This window comes from Ranitomeya variabilis, chromosome 1 (genome assembly GCF_051348905.1).
Source record: "Ranitomeya variabilis isolate aRanVar5 chromosome 1, aRanVar5.hap1, whole genome shotgun sequence".
NCBI lineage: Eukaryota > Metazoa > Chordata > Amphibia > Anura > Dendrobatidae > Ranitomeya > Ranitomeya variabilis.
The window spans coordinates 660064103-660070584 of NC_135232.1; the positions used below are offsets into that span (position 1 = coordinate 660064103).

The window sequence follows — 6482 nt, forward strand, 5'->3', positions numbered from 1 at the left end:
GCCAAAACATGACGCATCTGTCGCACGACGGATGCGACGTGTGGCAATCCGTCCCAATGTGTTGCTAATGAAAGTCTATGGAGAAAAAACGCATCATGCATGCAACTTTGCAGGATGCGTTTTTTCTCAAAAACTACGCATTGAGACGTACAGCAAGCGACGTTAGTGTGAAAGTAGCCTTAACGGAGGAAGAAGGCTGCCATCCGCAGCCCTGCCGAACGCTGGTGTGAAACCAGCCTAAGGCTGTTATTATAGCACCTTACATGTGTTACACAGATACATCATGGGCTTGTCCTGCCCTACGCATGAAATGAAAGGCGAAAATACAATGTGGAGACTTCATCAGAGCAATGTTTTATTTACATTCAGAACTGGTTTAAGAGGAACAAATGACCATTTCCCACAGAAATCTCAGACTTTTACTTATAGAAATACTGGATAAATATCATTTTACCATTAGATATAGAAACATTTCTAATTTTATAAAACTGCATTTATTTTGCATTGAATAACTTTCTGCCTTTGCTTGTTTCATTTTATGCATTTCTACAGTATTTTAAAACTGTAATATGCTGTTGGTGCCTGCGGGCTGGACTGTCGGTTTGGTATGTGGCTCTGTTCCCCCCAGGCCTGCCTCCGCCGGTGTCTGAGGTTTCGGTGTCCCAGACCAGAGATCATAATACCGGCCTTGAATTGTGAAGGACACGGCAGCCGACCCTGAGAAACATCCAAGGTGGGAACGCCCCATCATGTCGAAGAGAGTCTGCTAGATCCAGGCCTAGCAGACTAGTGCTGGTGGGTTCATGGATGCCAGGAGGGGGTTGGCCTAAAGGAAGGTCTCGTCTTTTCCTGGCGGGTCGGAGAGTTGTCCCGTCGGTTTTTTGGACAGAACATTTCCAAAACAACCAAAATTGAACAGCAGATCTCTTGGGAGGCAGACTTTAGTCTTCTGTTGCAGAAGCGAAGTACTTTTAAACTGATAGGTGCAGAGTAGGACACACTAGAAAGTTGGCGTGCATGATTGTTCAGGGCACTGGCGGTGTGGACCGGCCACCAGAGAAGGCCTAGACCGAAGCCTGGATATTTTAAGAGCAGGGTCACAGGAGCCTCTGGAAAACATGGAGGCTGCATGAATAGGAAGGTTTCCCCAGGAGATGTCCATATTGCTCAGGGGCAAACTAGGACATACTTGTCCTGTCCTTTCCATTTTTTTTTTTTTTTTTAAAGTAGCCCCCTCACTGCCTGGTAGGATATATGTGTCCTGAAGATCACACATCATTCTTCACAGACCGATGATGAAGGTGGGCATGGAATAACCTGGACGCAGACCTTTCGCCGGCTGGCACATAACGGATTCGTCTTCCCTCCCTACTCTATCTGGCTCTGGGGGGGCCCAGAGGGTAGGGGGATTCGTGGCATGGACCGTCCTCTGGGGAACCACAAACACTCTTGATGTGTTAGGGCCTTGCCTCGTAGACCACAGATGATACGGTAGTGACAATTCTAGGTGGGAGATTAGAGTGACAATTCCACTGTCGCCCTCAAAAGCCGTATCTGAAAAAAAAAAAAAAAAAAGAAAGAAAAAAGAAAAAGGAAAATCGTTAATAAAAAAACTTCCCAAAACCTAAGTCAGAAACTGGGCTGGGTGGTCCAGACCCATGTCTGCCTCCTACTGACATTAAGCTAAAAAGGATTAGCTTCGTGCCAGTTGGTGGTGTGGCCTACTCTACAGGGAAATACCTAAATTTTTTTTTTGCATAGCATAAGCAGCATACACCCATGTTTTTTTGTGTACCCCAATGAAGCATTAGCCCCCCACATCAACCAGAGAGCCACACAGCATAACCTCGCTCCCCCAGTCAGAAACCTCCACCTCACATTAACCAGCGGACCCCACAGGATAAATCCAAAGCCCACCAGACATTCCCTCCCCTCAAGCGTAAATCCAAATATGACGCCCCCTGCCCCAACCATAAATCCCATCAGACACCCCCTCCAATCGAACGCCACCCCAGCTTAAACTCTCATCGGACGTCCAACCCCCACCGGTTGTCCAACCCCCATCGGACTGCAACCCCCACAAACCCCCATCGGACGTACAACCCCCACCGGACGCGGAACCCCCCACTCAGCAGAAACCCCCAGATGCAGACCCCCCACCCCGCACAAACCCCCATCAGACGTGGACCCCCCCCACCCAGCACAAACCCCCATCGGACGTGGACCCCCCCACCCAGCACACACCCCCTTCGGACGTCCAATCCCCACAAACCCCCATCGGACGTCCAACACCCATCGGACGTGGACCCCAGCACACACCCCCTTCGATGTCCACCCCCCACCCAGCTTAAACCCTCTTCAGCCCCCCCCAAACCCAACCCATAAGCAGGTCGCCCCCCAATAAAAGGGATCCCCCAGTAAGCAGCAGGTCACCCCCCAATAAAAGGGTTCCATCTGTAAGCAGCAGGTCATCCCCAAATCCCACCACGGGATCCCCCCCAATAGCCAGCAGCAGGTCGCCTCCCCACATTCAACGACAAGCAGGTCGCCTCCCCACATTCAACGACAAGCAGGTCGCCTCCCCACATTCAACGACAAGCAGGTCGCCTCCCCACATTCAACGACAAGCAGGTCGCCTCCCCACATTCAACGACAAGCAGGTCGCCTCCCCACATTCAACGACAAGCAGGTCGCCTCCCCACATTCAACGACAAGCAGGTCGTCTCCCCACAAGCAGGTCGCCCTCAAATCTCACCACAGGGGTCCGCCAAATAGCCTGCAGCAGGTCACCCCTCACATGCAGGTCGCCTCCCCACATCCCACCACAAGCAGGTCACCCCCACATCCCACCACAGGGGTCCCCCAATAGCTTGCAGCAGGTCTCCCCCCACATCCACCACAAGGGTCCCCCCCAATAGACAGCAGGTCACGCCCTCCCAAAACCCGACCACAAGCATGTCGCCCTCAAACCCCACCACCAGGGTCTCCCCAATAGCCAGCAGCAGGTCGCCCCCACTAAAAGGGGTCCACCCCGTAAGCAGCACGTCACCTCCAAACCCCACCACAGGGGTCCCCCTCAATAGCCAGCAGGTCACCCCGAAACCCCACCACAGGGGCCCATCAATAGCCATTAGCAGGTCACCCCTCCACAAGCAGGTCACCCCCACTAAAAGGGGTCCCGCAACAAGCAGGTCGCCTCCACAAACCCAACCATAAGCAGGTCACCCTCACTAAAAGGGGTCCCCCGCACGCAGGTCACCCCCAAATCACATCACAGGGGTCCCACCATAGGGGTCACCCTAATAGCCAGCAGCAGGTCTCCCACCCCAAACAAGTCACCCCATAAGCAGGTCACCCCTAAATCCCACCACAGGGGTCCCCCCAATTGCCAGCAGCAGGTCCCCCCCCCACAAGCAGGTCACCCCCCACTAAAATGGGTCACCCCCAATAGCATGCAGCAGGTCACCCCCCCACAAGCAGGTCAGGGGTCCCCCAATAGCCTGCAGCCCCCCTCACACAAGCAGGTCACCTACCACAGAAGTCAACCACAACAGCCAGCAGCAGTCCCCCCCACAAAATCCCACAATAGCCAGCAGCAGCAGGTCCCCCCAAAATCCCACCACAGGCGTCCCCCACAATAGCCAGCAGCATCGGAGCCTCCCAAAATCCCACCGCAGGGCTCCCCCACAATAGCCAGCAGCAACGGAGCCCCCCAAAATCCCACCACAGGGGTCCCCCACAATAGCCAGCAGCAGCGGAGCCCCCCAAAATCCCACCACAGGGGTCCCCCACAATAGCAAGCAGCAGCGGAGCCCCCCAAAACCACACCGCAGCGGTCCCCCACAATAGCCAGCAGCAGCGGAGCCCCCCAAAATCCCACCACAGGGATCCCCCAACAATAGCCAGCAGCAGCAGAGCCCCCTAAAATCCCACCACAGGGGTCCCCCACAATAGCCAGCAGCAGCGGAGCCCCCCAAAACCACACCGCAGCGGTCCCCCACAATAGCCAGCAGCAGCGGAGCCCCCCAAAATCCCACCGCAGGGGTCCCCCACAATAGCCAGCAGCAGCGGAGCCCACCAAAATTCCACCACAGGGGTCCCCCACAATAGCCAGCAGCAGCGGAGCCCCCCAAAACCGCAGCGGTCCCCCACAATAGCCAGCAGCAGCGGAGCCCCCAAAATCCCAGCACAGGGATCCCCCACAATAGCCAGCAGCAGCAGAGCCCCCCAAAACCACACCGCAGCGGTCCCCCACAATAGCCAGCAGCAGCAGAGCCCCCTAAAATCCCACCACAGGGGTCCCCCACAATAGCCAGCAGCAGCGGAGCCCCCCAAAACCACACCGCAGCGGTCCCCCACAATAGCCAGCAGCAGCGGAGCCCCCCAAAATCCCACCGCAGGGGTCCCCCACAATAGCCAGCAGCAGCGGAGCCCACCAAAATTCCACCACAGGGGTCCCCCACAATAGCCAGCAGCAGCGGAGCCCCCCAAAACCGCAGCGGTCCCCCACAATAGCCAGCAGCAGCGGAGCCCCCAAAATCCCACCGCAGGGATCCCCCACAATAGCCAGCAGCAGCGGAGCCCCCCAAAATCCCACCACAGGGGTCCCCACAATAGCCAGCAGCAGCGGAGCCCCCCAAAACCGCAGCGGTCCCCCACAATAGCCAGCAGCAGCGGAGCCCCCAAAATCCCACCGCAGGGATCCCCCACAATAGCCAGCAGCAGCGGAGCCCCCCAAAATCCCACCACAGGGGTCCCCCACAATAGCCAGCAGCAGCGGAGCCCCCAAAATCCCACCGCAGGGATCCCCCACAATAGCCAGCAGCAGCGGAGCCCCCCAAAATCCCACCACAGGGGTCCCCCACAATAGCCAGCAGCAGCGGAGCCCCCCAAAATCCCACCGCAGGGATCCCCCACAATAGCCAGCAGCAGCAGAGCCCCCCAAAATCCCACCACGGGTCACTCCCCACACAGACAAGTAGGTCGACCACCACAGGGCCTCCCCCCAATAGCGATCAGCAAGCAACATTTTTCCCCCTGAAACCACTGACCTCCATGGCGTCCACAAGCTGTCATGCTGCTTTCCTTTGCCGCCTTGGAGAACACGCCCCCTCCCGATAGGACACGCCCCCGGAAATGACGTCACACCTGGAAGGAGCCCATACACTCTAGCATTTACCGCAGAAGCAGCCATAACCAGCGCTATACACGGAGGAGCAGTACCTGCACGCCGCCTGCGTTCCACCACTTCATACACTTCCTCTTCCGGGGTGACGTCAGCACGCACCCTAGTGATCCTCTTATACAGACCGGCGTTCTTGTTTAACCCCTTCCTGTCACGCAGGGCCGGAACCGAACCTGCTCCATAGAGCAGAGCACTGTCTTCTCTGGAGATAAGACCCGAGCGCTGCCATAGAAGAAACTCACCGCCTGAACACATTAAACTATATGGATTTTCACATTTGTTTCTCAGAAAGCTGGGTGACGACTAATATGCCCACCATTACTGTCACTAAGTGGGTAGAGATCTGTTACAGATGCCACTCAGGAAGTTGGGAGAGCTGAGTAGCAATCTGTGCAGAAGCCATAATGTGGGCTCTATGTGGCCTGGTAGCAGCGGATCCTGACAACTGTCGGTCATGGTGCTGGGCGGGATGGGGTGGGAGAGTTATCTGTATCGGTTAAGGGGGCTTCCAGGGACGAGATCACAGGTTACGTCATCGATATATGAGATGAGTTGGGGTCACAGCCACCGATCAGCTGAAATTCACATGAATGGGTGTCTGCCCCCACCAATCTCACACTCAGTGACGGTGTATACATGCTAACAGGTATAAACTAACACATGCAGCTCTACACTTATGTTACTGACTTTATGGCAGTTTCATCCTGCAGACACTAGATGGCGCTGTGGCTCCCGATGACGTCACGGCTCCTTGCAGCCTCTAGACAGTAATAGCAGCATGTGACGTCGCCGAGCGCAGTGGCGTGCGCCTGTAATCCCGGCCACCAAGGGAGGCTGAGTGTTGGATCGCTTTGAGTCTAGGGGTTCTAGACTGCTCTGTGCCAATCCGTTCGGGGCGCTGCACTAGGTTCCGGTATTTGTGACACTGGGGGAACTAGAGCGAACCAGTGTCCTAAAGTGGGAGGAGGCCGGCCCGGGACGGCCCAAGAGACCCCATGCCGACCGACGTGTGTAGCCGCGCCTGTGATAGCACCACGTTGTAGACTAGTCTACAATGCAGGGCAGGACTGGACAATACAGCGTGACATCCACTTTTTATACACACAGAAAATATTCATTTTACATCGGGAAATCATTATTAATGTAGAAAAAGATCCAATTTCTTAAAATTGTGATGTTTATTAGAAAATTCAATGCAAACATTCAAGACTGTCTATGCATTGAACTTTGTACTTCGTTTTCTAATAAACATCGACATTTTAAGACGCTGAATGTTTTCTACATTTGATCCCTTGGC

General features: G+C 55.2%; 1 long non-coding RNA gene across 1 annotated transcript; it reads right to left on the reverse strand.

The window, feature by feature from the left end:
* Window positions 1–331: 331 nt before the first annotated feature.
* Window positions 332–6141, reverse strand: LOC143775222 (uncharacterized). The gene is made up of 2 exons (XR_013215599.1): window positions 5052–6141; window positions 332–1554 (listed from the first exon to the last, which is right to left on the reverse strand). It is a non-coding gene; the product is annotated as an uncharacterized LOC143775222 (long non-coding RNA).
* Between the last annotated feature and the right edge of the window lie 341 nt (window positions 6142–6482).